This window comes from Cheilinus undulatus, linkage group 9, assembly GCF_018320785.1.
Source record: "Cheilinus undulatus linkage group 9, ASM1832078v1, whole genome shotgun sequence".
In the NCBI taxonomy this organism is placed as follows: domain Eukaryota; kingdom Metazoa; phylum Chordata; class Actinopteri; order Labriformes; family Labridae; genus Cheilinus; species Cheilinus undulatus.
The window spans coordinates 9,204,325-9,223,571 of record NC_054873.1 but is presented as its reverse complement, the minus strand read 5'-3'; the positions used below and the strand labels follow the sequence as shown (position 1 = coordinate 9,223,571).

General features: G+C 38.9%; 1 protein-coding gene across 1 annotated transcript in view; it reads left to right on the top strand.

Moving 5' to 3' along the window:
* Positions 1 to 19,247, top strand: part of peak1 (pseudopodium-enriched atypical kinase 1) — a 162,540-nt gene that overhangs the window by 27,889 nt on the left and 115,404 nt on the right. Inside the window, exon 2 of the mRNA XM_041795133.1 lies at positions 4,936 to 5,045. The gene's annotated coding sequence lies outside the window, so the exon portion shown is untranslated. The remainder of the gene's footprint in view (positions 1 to 4,935; positions 5,046 to 19,247) is intronic.

The window sequence follows — 19,247 nt, the reverse complement described above, 5'->3', positions numbered from 1 at the left end:
ATTCCAGTCATTTGTCTAGTTCTTTGGATTGCACGCTTATTCTATCACAAATATTATATCCTCTCAGTCACTTGTCAGAGGCTACCCAGAGTGCATTTTCACTGAGATGCTTGAGTCATGACATAATCCTTTTACCATGGAGACAGAGTGGCTGGCTTAAGTTGGGTTAGGCTGGATTACACTTTGTTGAGTCTTCTGTTGGTTGTCTTTTTTGGCCTTACTTTGTTTAAAACAGTATTGCACGTGTTTTATTCACCAGCCTCTCAGCTGTTAAACTTACAAGTTTTTAGTTTTATTTGTCATTCCCAAAAAATATAAACATTTTGAACTTATTCGACTCTGGATTTGTGCATGGGCTTAACATCTTAAGAAAACTTCCTGCCCTATTCTCTTCATCTGGAATGGCCGACTTTTCCGGCTGGTCTAAAGGTCATGGTGAACTCTGTTGTTGTCGTCTTGGGAACAGGGTCTTGGCCTGAAGACATGCTTCATGGACCATTGCAAACAGTCGTCTGCCCCTCCTTTGGCCCCAGCCTACTAAGTCTGCACACACAACCAACCTAGGCACATGGCTCTGGAGAGGAAACATCTGTGTGCTGCATGCAGACACCACAAAGTTTTGTGAACATTAAGGAAGGAGCGCACTGTTCCTGTCTGTCAGTGTTTCTTGAATTCCAAACAGATATTTTGTATTCTGTGCACTGCTCGTCATGAAAGATAAAGCACATATGACCATATAAGATAGATCTTGTACCAGTAGCTTGTTAATAATAATTAAAAAAAAAACTGAGCATGCTTATTATTAAATATGATGTCTTTGCAAAGATCTGTCTTGCATAAACAGGAATAAATAGGATTTACCTATGCATGTCTTTGAAATGTTCACTGGCACTCCACATTTCTCGCCAAGAACAACAATGTCATATGTGGTTTGAGAGCTCTTGTCATGCATGCAAAGTCTTTGATTCAGGTTGTGTTGAGCTTGGCATGTTTCCCTCCCATTGGGATCTCTGAGTCTTACTTTGAGTCAGAGATCAAAGACTGAGTGCATGTGCATGTCGTCTGAGACTCTCATCTTAACATTCAAGATCTTTTACTCCTGACTGCAGCATCGCAGCAGGTCGACTCAGTCTTTCAGTCCTGGTCTCAGGGTGATCATTTCAAAAACTATGAATTTAATTTACGCATTATAGCAGCAGCTTGTGAATACATTACGATACAGTGGAGTGTTGTTTATGCAATGAAACAGTTTGCATCACAGTAGCAGTAGCGTGGTGTGCCCAGCTCTTTATCAGTTCTGATTACCATTGCTTAACCGTCATAAAGGGGCATATGGAGCTGCAGAGTTATAAGCCTCTTAAAAATTACTGTAACATACTGTCATTAACATCAGGAGGAAGGAAGTAATCATGGCTAAAACAAGGACTGAATCTATGAGACCAGGAAAGAAACTCAAATTAGGATATTAGGAATGAGAAATGCAAATTAGGACAGTAGTTCCTAAGCTAGGGTCCAGGCACCCCTAGGAGGTGCAGAAGATCTTAGGAGGAGTGCAGTTTCTTGTCTGCTCTGATGTTATCAAAATAAGGCATGCATATTTTTGTTAAATTGTGATTAGAAACACAATGTACAATAGATTAACAGGGCCACTCTAACAAAAAGATCAGTTTGAGATATAAATAAAATTTCTGAGATTAAAAGTTGTACAATTTATGAGTATGGAATCACTTTTTTTAACTTAAAATGTCATGAATTTTGACAGTGTCATCACAAAAATTTCAAACTTTTAAAGTCATAAATTCATGACATAATGAGTGACTGATTGTTGAGAGATGTCATCTCTTAAGCCTGGGTGCCACTGACACAGTGATCTTATGGCATCATTGTCTGTTTTCTTTCTGCTACTGCGTTGCTCTGTGCTGTTTCTGATGCTGATAAAGGTAGGGCTAAATTGTTTATATTTTGTCATCCTATTGATCATGCAATTTCACTTTCATCAAATTAAGTACATTTTGTATGTCATAAAAAATGGAAAAGTGTTTGGATAGCCAGATTTTACAGGAATTCCTTTTTTTAGTCCAGATGATTATTATAATGTGATGATTCAGGGCTAAAATCACAAGTATTTTCTTATTGATCAGTGCTAATAAAAGGTATCACTTGGTCAGGCTCACAACTGAGGAAATCTAGCAAGGAAAACAGCTTCATCTGATATGATTTTGCAGTTATTTCCGACTTTACACTCTCAAAAATGATGAGTTGTGGTTCTCGTAAATTCATGAATTTAAAGTAAATTATTTTGAGATTCTTCCTTGTAAATCTACAGATATTTAAACTTGGAGGTTCCATGTTTTTTCTAAAAAAAAAAAGAAAAAAAAAACATTCTCTTTATTCTTTATCTTTTCTGTTTTCAAGAGTGGCCCACATATGCCATCATAATGAGGGAAGGTGTGTACATAGACCTCTTGGCTAGAACAGGTGTATGTAGATCTGTTATATCAATGAAAACAATTACATTTTTTTCTGTAAACTTTTCCAAGTGGGTTCTTGTGGCGGGGGGGGGGGGGGGGGGCTTAGCTTTTCTTAGACCCCAGGGAAAATGATTGGGAACCAGTGAATTAGGACACTGCACTTTCTATGTACACATGCAGCTTTTTAAACATATATAAACCAGGATTAAAACATTTTCTTGCTGAATGTGTTGTTCACTAAGAAAGTTAAATCAAACTCTGAATGGGTTTTTTGTTCTCAGCTCTATGTTCACACTCGTGGGCTGGTGCTTCCTTTAGCTTGTTGATGTGTCTCTCAGATGCTCGGGTGTTTTTCTTAGGCTGTTTTCACATTAGCACTCCAGCCCCCCCACCCCCCCACCCCCAACGGGACAAGCATTATAGAAAATGGATGGATGACTGTTGAATACACCTCACAGCTGAAGACTTTCCCTGTTGTAGGGTAGGGGGATCGGGGTATAATGGTGTCCCTGAAAAGCAGACACATTATAGAAAGATATATAGCTTTTTGTAGAGAAATTGAAATGTGCTTATTTAAAAGAATGGATGCCTACACACCCAAATATGGTCATGTTCACAGCTTGCACACCTGCATGTGCTCTCACAAACATTGACCCCTCCTTCCTCCGCCTGCTGGCAGTCAATATTAGTGTTGGATTACACATTAAAGCCTGAGTCATGTTTAGCAAGTGGACCCTCTTAAGACAAAAAATAAAAAAGGCTTTCAGTGTAAACAGACTCCCAACCTCTAAACACACGGCTCTTAATAGTTTAGTGCCACATCACTAACAATTCCTTATATAGTTTGGTTTCTAGCCTGAGCACTGTGAAGTATTAAGAGGGTAAAAGCAGAATGCCATGCCTGCAGGGATGAATTTAGGGCAAGGGAGTGGCTCATGACTAATTTCTGTTGACTCATGGCTTTAATGAGAATTGGGACGTGACAGTGTTGCAGAGTTTGTATGGTTCATTAGTCTGTTGACATTATTAATGCACACACAGTGGCTCTTTGATATATGATGTGAAAGTTTATTAAGATTATCCCCCATCCACTTGGGAAAGTTTTTCTTTCTTCATTACCGCAGCTTGGTGCCTTTGAGAGATCCACTGCTCGCAGTTTATTTTTCCGAAACTTCAGGTTTTAAGTTTTCAAGTTTTGTTTTCTCACACACACAATTACACAAATCAATATGGAGTAAAATGCTAGTGCACTTACATTAGCATCTCACTGCACAATGTCTTTTGTATGCTTATGAACATAAAGAACTCAAGTATTTCTTTCTTAACTTTGTGTCTTACTGCTACACTGGCTTTTTGATACTTTAAACCTATTGTGGGATATGTTTTCTGTTTTTTCTAACTTTTGTCCTTTAATAATGTCTGCTTTTGCTGTTAGTATCAGAGAGTCAGTTGATCATGACTATTGCTTGATGCTTAATTGAGCTCAGCATGAACAAACAGGTGCCAACAGGTTAGTTTTCTTTTAATTAAGGTCATTCTGAAGCTAACTCTCCAGTGCCATCCCAACCTGAACCTTAGGGGTGTCAAACTCAAGGCCTGGGGGCCAGATCCAGCCTGTGGTACAGTTGTCTCCGGCCCACAACATCATTCAATCTTTCCATTATAACTGGCCCACCAGTATGAGGTCTGCAGATTTCCTCTTGTATAAACGTGTGAGCTTTACCTTGATGATTCAAAATTTCCTTTTTAAATTATTAAAATCTGAAAAAGAGTAAAGTAAATAGATAAAACGTCAGGAAGGTGGGAAAAGAAATTAATATTGTTATTTCATATTTTCAATTTTGCATCTCACAGTTCTGACTTAAACTTATGATTTTCACTTTTTCATGTTTTGACCTTTTCGTATCATATTTTGGCCTTCAAGATTCACACATAAGAGTCATATTTCTACCTTTTAAACTTGTGATTTTGAAAATGAGGTTGAGAGTTTATGTTTAAATGTTGACCTTGATAGGCTCTTGGTAAGCCTCAATTCAAAATCCGCGATTGACTTTCACACTCCTAGCCTAGATAGTCCGGCCCTCAGGACATCTCAGTGGAGCAAATTTGGCCACGGACTCAATATGAGTTTGACACCCCTGCTCTACATCATTAACCCCTTCTGCCTCATACCCCTTAATCTGGTGTACAATATGCCAAACTAGTGCCAGATCTTACTATTCTAAAGAAATATCATTCAAGAGCCTTAGTAGATGTGTGTTTCCTACAGTAAGTTGGTCTCATGTATCACTTGATTTCAGGGTGAATGCAACAAAAAAATGTTAACTTTAACAAATTAAGCAAAATCTCTTACTTCTAATAAGTTTTTATCTTTGACTTCTTATGCCCAGGCTTCCCAGGGGCAGTTGATTTTCACATTAAGCTGACATCTTCCCTCTCATTTTCTTTTTCCTTTTGTCTACAGGGAAATCTGCTGCAGCCCTCAGATGCGCTGTGACATTGTCTGAATCAGCGAGTTCTGGTACTTTCACACCTATAATACTCGAGACAACAGGGAGCAGCAAATCCTGGCTGGTAAGCAGAGTCTCAATTTCTGCCTCCTGTTATTTTGGATAAAAGGACTGCATGGTTAGCCTTATTGAAATTGGTGCATCGATGTGCTGCTTCTCTATTGACAGTAGTTCTGTGTGCTTTGAGATCTGTGCATTGAACTTGGAACTGTTTTCTCTGAGCCAGACCTCCCTCTGCAAAAAAAGTTTTATTTGCCAAGGGAGGTTTTCCCTTTTGTCGTCTTCTTTAAGACGTTTGGTGTGTTGGGAGCTGTTCCTGTTGTAGGCCTGTAAAAGCCAATGAGACATGAGTAATATCGGGTTGTGTAAGTGATCTGCAGTACCGCAGGGTAACATAACAACACAAACAAATAAATCAAAAGTTTGGATTTACCTGCAACATCACCGTTATGAGGCAAAGAAAAGGCACTGACTGGTAGTTTTGATGCCTTCTGCTAGTCGAGGCTTGCATAATATTTAAAGACTTTTGAACAGAGTTAGTCTCCTTGGACAGGGAGATGGAGTAGCCATATTGTGTCTCCCTATGTCTGCCCTTGCTGCCTAGGCTAATGTTTGTCAGTTCTTTGTGTGTGTGTCTGCCCCTATATAAATCTTCCTTTCTATAGCCAGCTTTCTCATGCCTTAGCACAGTAGGAATACTACAAAGCAGTCAAATTTGTCAAGGTTCTCTGCAACCTCACCCTGTCAACTCTTTGTAGGGCTGGATGTGCATGTAGTGTTCCTTTATCTATAACTTGTTTGTATTTGAGTAATCCCCATGGACGTGAATGGTAGACAGAGGTCATAAGCATGTCTAGGTTTGTTCCCAGTGGCCACATTTCCCACAGCGATGTTCATTTTTTAGTTACTTTCATCCAAAGTTCAAATGATTCACTGGAGATGTAATGTTTGTTCTATGGTACACTCATCATCACTTGCTGGGAAATGATTTCATCCCTCCTGACTTCATGACAAAGGTATTTCAAAAGTGTAGCTTCATGTCACCTTCAGAGCTCAGCAGCTATTTTTGGCCATGTTTTGTTTTTGTTCTGTTTTGGTTCTTATTACCCTGTGTACTCTGATAACTGAGACTGCTTGGTTTTGTTCTCCCTGCGGTTCCCTCTGTCTTAAACATGGTTGTCATTGCTGTTCTGTTTCATATTCAAGTTGCATATTTCTATTCCCTTTTCCCCTCCTCCTGACAAATATAATCTGTTTCTTGTGTGACATTGTGTTTGAATGAGACATGTACCATTAGGTCTTATATAACTCCAAAACTTAATCAGAAACACAACAAATTTGTTTTTTAATTTCTTTTTTTTCAAGATGATGGAGCCTAATCTCAGCCTGACAGTTCAAAACACCAACAACAAGCAGTAAAAATGTTTGTGCCTCCATATGAGCTTTTTTTCCAGCCATGATTATACAGGAGAGCTGATTGAATAAGGTCTAAAGTTGCTCTCATGACATGAACTTGTCAGAAACTGGTCCGGCGTTCATCAGCACAGATAATGGACTAATATAACCACAGCTGGGAGCCTGAGTGGTGGACTAGATTGCAGGGTTTTGGCCCTTGGCTGCATGCAGGATTGTTGAGTTAGTGTAGGTTTCCTTCGCCTTTAATGAGGAAAATAATCATTTTATTATCAGCAATAGTAAACATAACACAGAAAACATGTCAGAACTTTCCCTACACTTTAAAAGACTGAGTATTTCATGATTTGTGTTTTTGATTTATTAGTAAAAGATTAAATGAAGTCGTTTTCAAAATAAAGAAGTGTGCTAAGTTTGACTTTATATTGGTTTTTACTCTTTCTGCATACAATTTTATTAAAAATCCAATGAAATGGTCTAGTTTAATCACCATACTGGTGTTAACTAAGGCTGAATTATACATTTACAGCTACTTTGAGGACATTTCAAAATATCGCGATATATATCGTGGATCGGGATATTGCAGAAATATATTGCGATATAAATTTTTGGCCATATCGCCCAGCTCCAGGCTCATCTAATACCCAGTGAGTTTAAACTCGTCTTGTCTTCAACACTTACTCAAAAAATAATGCTGAGGTTCTGAATTTTGCTATTACTGAATTGCGTTTGACAGGGAAAACCACAAAATTTCTGTTGTCAATTCTAACCACCAAACTAGCTCATTGAGTGCTTTGCCCATATGCATAATGTGACCATCGAAGCTAGTCTTCGTCAGCAAGCTTTCTCAAATTGGTTTGGTACACACTGCAGACAACTGAGTCACACTATCCATCCACTTTCTATACAGTTTTCCAGTTGGGAGTTGCGAGGGGGCTATAGCCTATCCCAGCTGTCATTGGGCCAGAGGCGGGGCACACCCTGGACTAGTCGCCAGTCAATCACAGTTTAGTAAATCACACTAAACCATAGTAATTGTTCTACTATACTAGCACTGATTTTGAAGTAACCTCTTTTAAAATTTGACTGTGATCTTGCAACGTATATTTGCCTATGGCTTTTCTGCGGTGTTAGAGTGTAGCAGTGTCCGGCCACTCTGAAAGCCCATGTGTATTGACTGGCTGCATTAGTGTAAAGATCCATCAAGATTACACATTGTTGTCTCATAGAAGCGCTCTAAGTTACTCTCCTTATTGATTGCTGCATTTTCCTGCTTTGATAGTCCTTGATAAATAGATTAGGATGTGCCCTGTGCTCTGTACCTCTTACAGTTAACACTTACACAATGCTCCCTAAAAGTGCCCTCGCTATCTAGCCCCAGCAGTAAACAATGTAAAGTTTTCCCATTAGGACCCCATAGATAAGGTTTAAATCAATTAAGCTCCAGAAAGTATCTAACTTCCTGGAAATGCAGTGTGAAAGTGGGGAGAGATGAACCTTGGGCTGCTGTCTGTCCTTGACGCCGATCATGTCAATGCAGCCAAGGTCAGAGGAGATCAATAACTGTGTGGGTGTCGGGGAACGTATATTCCCATCACTCGCCTGCTCCAGCGCTCCCCCCTCAATCCCTGACTTTCCCCGAAGGCCCCGCTAAGTGGACTGTGGAAACCAGCAGCTGTCGGAGTTCTCATCAGAAAGAGAAAGTGAATTTCACTGAGGGAGTCACGGCAGTTTGAGACATCAATATCAAATGATCTATGGGTCAGCTCTCCACTGCATTTCTTTGACCATTAGTCAGAAGAAACCTCAGGGAGATTGGAGCCACAAGCTCATTGGAGTGACACATTTTTTAGTAGTACTCTCTGCTTCTCACATCAAGCATTTGTCTCTTATAGGGAAACAATCAGGAAGACGTGAGTCAGATCCAGTCATGATCTAAAACATTCAGTGCACTCACAAAGGCTGTTTTCAAGGCTGTTCTTTTAATAGATTAAATGCTCAGAAGATGAGTTGTGAGCTAGTAACCTTAAAAAGAAGACAGGTTTTTATATAAGCACTACTTTAGTACTCATGAGTGTTGTCAAGAAACAAGATTTTTTAACTTTGATACAATTCTAATAGAAATCAGATGGTATTGGCCCCTATTTTCATACCACAGTACAAAAGTAGATGCTCTAGGCACCCAAAATTGGGCGATTTCTTGCTCTAGTTGCCAAAAAATGTAGCAACATATTTGTTCAGTTTAGACGGCTGTCTCTTTTTCATTTGTGCAGCTTTTGGTTAAAAATATTGTCCGGCGACCCAAGCTTTTGTTTGGAATTCATTTTTAGTTTCTTCCACTTACTTGGGATCATTACGACCTGATAAGTTTGAAAAGCTTAGCCTTGTTTGTTACCAAGAATTAATTAGGACAAAAATTGATGTCCAATTTCAACACAAATTCCCCAGAACTCCAAAGAAACCGCCAAAATTTCATTGAAAAATTCTTAATCAAATTTTTAAAATTCCCATAAAAAGTACCCATAATTTCTTCAAGTATTCCTCAAATGTCTCATCAAAACTTTATTATAAAGCCTAAATTTTTATTTTTAAATTCCATTTAAATTCCTGAAAATTAAGAAAAACATCCCCCAAATCCCAAAGCAAATTGGTTCCATGAAAAACGTCAGAAAATTCTCCCCAACATGCCAACAAACTCTTCTGAAAATTCCATTAGGTTCTAGCAATATCAAAGCATGCACCACCTCCCTATTCCGTATCAGATTAAAAACTAAAATTCCCAAGTTTCTGTGAGCATACCTAAAAATTTGGAAGCAAATCATCCCCAAAAATTCAAATAAAATTCCCCCTAAATATACACACATTTTCTGAATTAACACAAAACTGACTAACTCTTCAAATCGCCTGAACATAAGAAAATCCCAAATTTTTATGCAAATACTCAAAAATTTTACTGTTATAAACCTTAAAATGGAACTGTCAAAATTTACCCAATAATATACAAAAAAATCCATGAAACTTCCAAGAAATAATCCCAAAATTATCCATGGAAATCCCTGAAATTTTCCATTAAATTTCTCCCCTTATTTCTTGTGAATTACTTATTCTTCAATGGACTGTCCAGACAGTTTTCTAAAACATTCTCATAGCAGAAAGTATAACTATGGTATGTTGTGTGAAAGCCAGAGTGTAATGTCCTCATGCACACAGGGTCTTAGGAGGATATAACCAAACATCTGACATTTTAAACCTTTGATACTTTTCTAAGCTATAGATCCTTTAAATGCTTTAAATAATGGTATAAAAAATTACCCAGGTATTGAAAAGTATCCAAAATTATTAAAACTATCTAAATATTAGAGCTGTAGTACAATTAGAACATAATAGATGTAACGTTTATGAATTTAACTTCCCATTTTCATGAACAAAAAGCCTACTTTTGACAAAACGTTTACTCTGGCCTATGTGTCGCACTGATCACATGTTTAATTGTTGTCCCACTTTCTCTCACCATCATCTGCTAATGAACCAAAGGTCAAAAGGTAAAATGACGTCAGTGTGACATCCTAGCCTTCTACGTCTGCCTCCAATCTTAGTGAACTTAGGAGGCCTTTCCAGCGTGGCTTTGAGAGGCTTGGGTGGCACTCTCCCCTAAATTCCACCAAGCTGTGACCCTGGTCCCCTCCACGCTGCTCGCTATAGTTATCCCAGGCCTGTTTCTACTTAGTTATGGTAGGAATGTGCCATTGCATGAGAGGAGGTCATCCCTCCTCACGACCTGCCATGGCTCTTCCCAGTCTTTAGTCAATGCTGCCAAGATATGGACATGCTTTCCCACGCACGCGGCCATTCATCAAAGAGGAATGTTGATATTTATTATACAGGGAGCTTTGCTTTTCGCAGGCTATTTGGAGGAAGTGTCTGTTTTTTATTGTTCTTTGATGCTCCTCTTACTCATGCAGTCTGCTGCTTCAAGTTATTGCTGTCATAAATCAAGGAATGGTTTCACTTTGAATCGGCCTTAAATTTCCTCTGTTGAAGCTGTGTGTTATTTAACATGCTTATTTAAGATAAGGTTTTTATTACAAGGCTAGTCCAATGTTTCTAGAGCTTCTAATGTGTGTGAAGTCTATCTATGTGTGACTGAAATATCAAAACATAATGATTTAATGGATCCCAATAAACTTGTTTGCAGGGATTCTTGCTCCCTTTAGGATGAAACCCTCTGACTGGTAAAAATCTGAACTCCCACTGCTACTACCAAGGAGTTGTCTGTTCAGGTGCAAAGGGAAACAGCTTTATAGCTGCAAGAATGGAGAGCGTGCACCGCTATGTCCTGGGCGACTCTGGCGCTGCAAGAAGAGTTGTCTCTCTACTTTGTAAATTAACACATCTTCGAATCATTACCTACAAATTCCATGCACTGTACTTGGAGGACTTTGGTGATTTTTTTTTTTTTTTTTTTTTTCCTCTATTGCTGCAGTCAAGGTTGAGTTCTTACTAGGCAGCAGTTATCAAAAACCACACTCAGAATGATTTGACTTTGGTCAGTACTTTGGTTCATGACTGCATATTGTTGCTCTAACTTTTCAATACCACATGCTTTAAACGATTCAGCATCCATTATTTGATCATTTATTTAAGTTTATTTAACCAGGAAAAACTCCTTATTGACATTTAGTGTCATTTATTAGATTGTCCTCGCCAAGACGGGCAGCAGAACATTTAACAAAGTTACGGAAATAAAACGTCAAAAAGTGTTAAAAACACAGAACAAACAAAGCAGAAAGTCATCAGTCAGAATATGTACGGACAGATGGTTCTCATGCTTTCAATCTACATTTATTCTCACATTCAGTAGTGTCAAATTTTGGAAGAAAAAACAGATATACTTTTGCATATTTCACCCAGAGAGGAGGTGAGCCGAGAGAGAGAAACAGCACTTTGGTTGTCCAGTAATGGTTACACTCTTAAAAATGTTAGTAACACACCAAAAAGTCTTCAAAGAAATGAAGGAAGTTTTAGGATTCAGTTTGACTGCTGTTGAGGACGTGCCTCTCTGCCTGCCATGTGCCTCTGTTCAACCCTCCATCAGCCTATATACCTGATAACTGTTTTATTCACCTGTCAGACAGTCTGTTTTTTTTGTCCCTCTAGTGTCTCAATTCAATTCAGTTCAATTCAATCAATTCAACCTTTATTGTCATTGCACAAAAAGTACAAGATTTGCCTTGCATCCTGGATGAAGAAGATGAAAATAGATAAAATAAATAAAAATAAAATAGGATATCTACTGCTGCATACACACTCTCATAGAGATGCATGCATTACTGATGGTGTAAGCCTACTACACATAAAGATTTTTAGAGTATAACCTTTTCTATAATTTTTTTTCAATGTGAGAGACCCCATACATAACAACAGATAATCACAGATTTCACTGCTTTGTTGTGTAGTGTGGGGTGTAGAACCACAGGATCAACACAGTACACACTCTAACAGATTCTGTTCACCGTCTACCAGGCTTGGCCTGCTCACGGCTCTCAAAATGCCAAATCTCCCATGGTCAAACATGACTTTAGGGTGAAGTTACTTTGGTTAGCTTTTGGCTACATGCTAAGTCCATTTGTGGTTGCGAAAGAGAGAGAGAGAGACAGCAAAGTCTCCTGGTCCCTAAAAGTTTTCGTTTACATCTCAGCCTGCAGACTGACAACAGATTCACAGTCCTACAATAAAATGATCTAAATTAAAAAAAAAACAAACAAACTTGAAATCATAGAGGGCAGAATCACTGCATACACCTGTCTGGTTTATAAATGATCATTCAGAGGAAATATTTGATTTTCAGTAGGCACTCATCAGTTTTTGGTGTCCAAGAGGGAAAAAATGTTGTTGTGGTATTGGAACAGGTATCTGACATTTAATTTTAAACAGTATCACATTGAAATTCATAACTCTGGTGCTGTGTTGACTCTGGACTGTACTACACAGTGACCATGGTAAACGTTGCATAGGTTTTATTTGTGAGTATGTTATATCAAGTCTGTATGTTTTAGCTTCATTAAGCCTAACAGATCCATTAGCATAGCTGTACTCTCTAAACCATATTTTCTGTCTTGGTTTGTGGCTCTCAGAGCCCTACAGACACAGCTTCTTCAGAATGTGAACCATCCATCCACAGTGTATTGCGCTCTAACCACAAAAACCTCATTTAAGCTGCTTTCCCACATGCATCTTAACCCACAAATGCGCTGGCAAGTTTCTGTGTATCCCATCATGTGGGATTAGGAGCTGGAGTCGATTTTCTCTGTAAGATGCTCTGAGTAATTATCCAGCTCATGACATTCATAGCAAATCTTCCATCAGTGCCCTGCTGGGAAAGAGAGCAGCAGTAGTCATTGGAGGAGCATGCAAAGGTCAATGACAGATTTGTGACCGTTCATGGTGGTGTTTTTGGAGTAGGACTTTTTTATAGTGGAATAATTACTGTGAGATTAAATTAAATGGCTCTGTGATGTTGTCCTTGAGCTAAAGGAAGATATCTAGTATTCTTAATAATTTCATGTTACCTTGGCTAGCATGTGTTTCCAGAGCTGACTATTGTTTGGTACATGGCCTATGTTTGCTTTAGCACTCTTTCAGTTGGAAACAAGGTTGCTTATGTGGTTGCATTACAGTATTACTTACATGAAGAAAAAAACAAATATTGTGTTAGTCTGACTTCTGTTTGATTTAGAATACATGTAAGGTTGTGACTCTGGCAGATTTTTTTCTGTATATGTTGAATTTGTAAAAATCACACTAATACGCCAAGATAATGTGGATAAAGGTTGATTTACTCTTGCATGTTTACACCTCATGTTGCACCAAATTGGACTGGATGTTCTGAGCATACTTCACAGTTCCTTGACACCAAAATCAAACAGTATAGATATGTAGAGAAAAGCCAGAAAGAAAACAAGATGTCAGTTTTAACATGGTATAGAGTGGCTGCTCTCAACCGATGGGTTGGGACCTAAAACTGGCGGTGCTGTCTTCAGTGTACCTGGAAGAACAAGGTGTCAGAAAGCTTATGATAGGAGCGCACATCCATGCATTTTACTTTGCAGAGTTCCCTGTGATAATGAGTTGTTTTCATTTGTTTGCTGAAGATTTCAACTTATTGAACTAATTTTCATGTGATAACAAAACAGGTTCCCCCAAGATAATGAGGTTATTACTTGAGAAAATACCCAAATTCCTTGCTATCATGGGAAAATGCAGTAAAATAAAATATTTGCACTAGGGCTGTCACGGTTTTTGTATTCATCTCGAACTGTCAAGGTTTGGTGCACGTAGTACAACGATGAATGCATCTGAACTATTAAAACATACCAAATATAAATACAAATAGGGTTGTTCCGATTCTGATAAGTGTTCGAAATACAGAAAGCCCTGCATGCACAGGCAGGTTTCTAGAACAGTGAAGAAGAACCAAAGGATCTACTCATTAGCTCAAATGCTAATTCGGGTGCTAACCGCCATATATTTTCCATTTATGAGGGTCTGTCAGCCGGCTGTTCTGTAATCATGTGATCCTGCCCGAATAGAGCATAATGGGGGGTGGGGGGCTGTGATGCAGCCCCCTGTATTATTGTTATTCTAATATTTAGTAGTAGAACTCAATAATGAGCAGGAAAACAACTTTAGGGTCACAGAGATGCTGTTGAGCCACATTCTGAGTCAAATATAGGTCTAACTTATTTTGCCAGTCTGCACAGTCAGTCCAGAAAGTTTACTCTGGAATCAGATCAGTACTCGGTATCGGCCGATACCTAACGCATTTGGTATTGGAATCATATCAGGAAGGAAACAATTGAATCACAACATTCCTAAATACAAATATCACAGTATTTACCACCAGTCCAGGTGGCAGTAACACCAGTAAGTGTGTGCTAACCGCTATTAAACCACTAATGAAGGCATATCAAAACACACAAAGAAGAAAGGTCTGCTTCAGAGGCAGATTTGTGTTTGATGTGTGACAGAATAGATCACCTGGAGAAGGTGGCTTTCCCCCTACTGTAGTGGAGAAGGACAAGGACAGTAGTCTGATTCAATGACCTAATAAAGCTTTAATCACAGCTCTACGACCCTGTGCTCTGTGTTGTCAGATACAGTTCTTAAATAACGTGACAATGTCTGAAAATGTGAGTCCCACACATAACATGCTGATAAAAAATAACCAGTGAAATTTGGAACATCATGCTTGCATTGCTACCTTACCAACCTTGAAGCAGCACTTGAGGGTATTGTGAAGAGGGAAGTCCCGACTTTGAAACGAGATCTAGTTACCTCACATGATGTCATGTTATCTGGTTGTTAGATTTATGGGCCACTAGTCTGGCGAAAGACTTTCAACTTGATCTGTGACAAGCCCTTTAGTCTGACCACCTATTGTTTCACCATTCAGCCGACCTTGCATTGCCAGGCTCTTCAAACAAGTAGAAGTTTCAGCTGTTCAGGCCTCTGCCCCCCCCGGAGGCCTCCAAGATAAGATGGATTAATGCTTTCGCGTTGTTATTCGAGTTATAATGGGAAATTTCAAAAGCATGTTTCACGGTTTTCCAATTGAAATTTCTCTATATCAATCAGCACCCAGCCTTTCTTTTTATATAGCTCTGGCTCTGTCTTCAAACTCACCTTAAATGTCACTTGTTGGGATGATGTAGAGCCTAATATTTTTGTTTTGTACTGAGTTGAAATATTTTTAGAAGTCCTAAAAATGGTGATGTTTGACTTAAGCTTTGCTTTGTTTGCAACTGTTCAACAGTGTTTCTGTACTTCATCCTGCAGGGCTTAATCTCTTAAATTCAAGCTCAAATATTTCGTTTACACTCCTGGGTTCTCTGAGGCCCTCTTTTTTTTTTTTTTTTTTTTTATATATACCTTTGACAAAGTTGGAAAAGACTTAAAATAAAAGTGCCAAGAAACTTTAATGCCTCCTTATGGAAAAGAAGAGTTTAAGTTTGCCCAAAAGTTTAGTTAAAGTTATTGAACAGTCAGATCAGCAGGGCTTTACTTTTATCACTGAACATGTGTGCAGACTGGCACCCACACACAGACTAATACATGATTGATGTCCCTCTGTATCGGGATGATGTGTGAGGCCAGATAAAGAAGTGATGGAGCCCTGCTTGCAGGGGATTTATCATCCTGTCAATTTTAAAGGGATTAGACTGCCATTAGAATCACATTATATCTGAAAGGTGAACCTAAACATGTGTTACGCTGAACCAGGTTTGCCAGCTAACCCAGAAGCTATTTCACTGAAAACATATGATCCTGTTTTCTGTGAGGAGCTGGCAGCTCTAAAAATAGATGTTATCATGTAACTTTGTTGGCTTTCAGAAAATCAATAGTATGTTTGTATTCTGTTTTCTTTAGTTTTCAGATGTAGGTCAAAAAAGAATGGGGTCCGACCAACAGAGTCCACAGATTTATTACATAATCCAACCCAGACAACCTTATTAGGCCTTCATTATGTGGAAAAACTGGTTTGGACCAGTCCGACTATTGAGCATTGTCATCAGGGTGGAAGTTATGGGTGAGGAGAGTTGAGTTTCTCTGCTCAGTATAATGTTATCTTGCCTTGTTGTGACTCCTCTACACCCGTCCGGACCCTGTGCCTCCCACCCTCTATAGCATGTTTTTTCAGCTGTGTTTACAAGTCAGCGCTCTGAAACTTGAAGGGTGGAGTGAATGCCTTCCTCTGTAACGGACCTTTGACATCTGTCAGGATTAAACATTTATATTTTTCTGTTGCTGTGACATGACATATAAATGCTGGGTTGAAGCTTGTGTACACATTGCAAATCCTTTCATGTTAAAGAAAAATATAGTTTCCTTTTTAGTGCTCTTTTCAAACTTTGAGAGGTTTAGCGAACGCCCTGGCATCACTGGTGAAGGGATTTCTTTGACCGTCAGTAGATGAATGCAGAGCACAAAGTTAAAAAATTAAACTAGGTTCAAGCCTTCCTTAGCGTCCAACAGAGTCTTCAAGTGTCAAGTATCACATGTAAATTGTTCTACTTCAAGCTTTGAAAAGTCCTTTTTAAAAACAGAAATATGTAACATTAAACCATAATATAGTTGTTTCAAAGTCCATCCCATCGTACAATACTCTTGACGGTAAAGTGGCATTAATCCCATTTCCACAGAATGCCCCAGTGGCCTGCTTTCAGCACTATATAACTTTAACAGGGGGCTGCAGCTCTCTCATAAGAAGTGACACTAGTTCACACTCTAGCCTTCAGCTAAAAAGAAGCCAGTTAGCCCATCTTGTTTGTAATTTATGCAATGGCTGAGGCTTAGGGATGGAAGAGTGCAGCAACTCATAAAGATAAGAAGAGAAAAAGAGAGAGTGACGTAGCAAAAAGCTGGACTAGAGTACTGGACAGGCTTGTTGATAAGATGTTTGACAAAGAGCTTTGACGCTGCAGTTGGACCTGGCTGAGTTCATATCCAGCTTTTACTAATATGCACAGAAGCAAACACTTTGAAAATAAACAGGATGTAAGTAATAGCAATCATAGTTTTTGCAAAATTACTAACAGTACTGTGTTTGATGAGCCATATTCTTCCATATTGTTGCTTTAAAGCTCGAGAATGTGTCAGTTTTTGAGAACAGTGTAGAATCAACTTTACTCCCCCTCCCTTCCTGCTCTTCTCCATGTTTGAGCTCCGTGGCTCTGCCCTTCTTCTCATATATCTCCTTATGAATGTGCATGTCCGCTGATTCAAATACTGATGATGGCAAAGCTCTCATGCGGTGATTTCGATCCGCGTTTCCATTGAAATCAATGCCCGAATCACAGGTAAGAAAAAACTTCGTCTCAGCATGAACAAATTCTACATAGGACCAAACTCCGCCATTGAATCACCTTCTCACTGAGCTGAGAGGCGTAAGCACACCTACTACAGCAGCCAATAGGAACCCAGCCTCTGATCTGACTCTTGAATGGCAATGAGTACTAGCCTGCCCATTGGCTGGAGCATCGTCCCTTGCTGGTTTTCCTCAAGTGAGAGTGCAGCGCGAGGAGGCGTTGCAGAAGTGTGTTATTCTGTTAGATGGCTTCAATAACAAGACCCTGATGGGTTGTGTTTAGGGATGCACGATATTATCGGTCTGGTATCGGTATTGGCAGATAACAGCTTAAAACAGCAAATATCGGTATCGGCTGATATCAAAATTTCTGTCGATATTTACATCCGATATTTTGCCTGTGCATTTCAGCATACAGTTTATCGACTATAAATTTCGTCCATATATACTAATAAATTAGTGGAGTTTTAGTCTGAACCAACAGACCTCTGTCAGGTGAGGTCTTTTTCTTTATTTATCCTCATTCTTTAAACTTTAATGTGTTTTTAAGGACTAAAGTTTGTTTCCTTGGTCATTCTTAACCCTTAAAGTGTCCAAAAGGACTGAAATTATTTGTGTATCGATATCTATATCGGCTAAAATGAATCTGTAAATATCGGCACATCGGATATCGGCAAAAATCCAATATCAGGCATTCCTAGTAATGTTTTTGTGGGCATGCGACACCTAAAATAAATGGCTTACTACAGCTTTAAGCCATAGAATGCAACTTTTATGTTTGGTTTCCAGTCAGACACTAATAATGTGACCTCTAAATGTGAAAGATAAACATGGTTGTTTTGTAAATCCAGCGTGGCATTAACACATTTCCGGCATAGAAGTAGAAGATGACCCAAGAAATTAGTTTGGTTGGATCAGGATGATTTGGCATGGAAGTCCAGGGTTTAGTCTTAACTGTGACCTTCTACTTCCCCTAAGAGCATATTTCCTGTGTGGCACATAATGTAAACCAATCAGTCACTTAGCTGGAAGAAAAGCAGCTATATCACATGCATTATTGATGAGACTATGAAAATCGAGCGCAGAGCTAATAGGTAATCTTTCATCTGCGGTATAGAGAACATTAGGTACCAAAGATCATTGAAAGTCCACTCCCTGGCCCTCACCTCTCCTACCTCATTATTGATCATTCGTGCCCTGACTCAACCTTTTTCATTCACAATAGTGTGTGATATTTGATGCACTACAGCAAAGGCCCAGGAATGATGGATTAAGGCGATATGGTAATGTGTGATTCCCTCAGGGGATTAGTATATGATAATCCCTACATAATAAGAGGCCAATGATAAACATGTAAACACTGTTCAGCTCAACATTACACAGTATGCCATCATTTTATCTAGTCTGTGTTTAGAAATCAGGAGTAAACAGACAGTGACAGATCTGGAAATTAATATGTTTAATTTGATTTTAAATCTTAACCCTGCACGCATTACCAGCCCTGAAGATACTGAGGTTATGGTCTGAACATTCAGTGATTCTATGGCAGTGCATTAGTCAAGTATTTTTTGAAACTGGAGACTCAGTTGTGAGATATCCAGTTTAATCTAGTACTTCATTAGTCGGAGAAGTACAGGCCAAAGATTTCAAATAGGGTTATTTCATCAATCATATTTTCATATCCCCATTAAGGCCAAGTAATCATGACAGGACTGGCTATTTTGATAGCATTGAAAAATGAGTGCTCCTCTGACAATGGCAGAAACCAGACGTGGAATGATCCGGTAATGTCATTCAGACGTTAACACTGAAGCTATGTCACAGAGGAAGAATGAAAATTAATAACAGCATGATAAGCCAGGAAGTTTTAGGGTGGAGATGTACTTTTTTTTTCTTTTCCTGTACAGTAAGGATAACCTTCTACTTTTGTTATTTTTCCTGCCAGTCAAAGGAATAATTCATGCTGTCCATGATTTCTGTTATTACCAC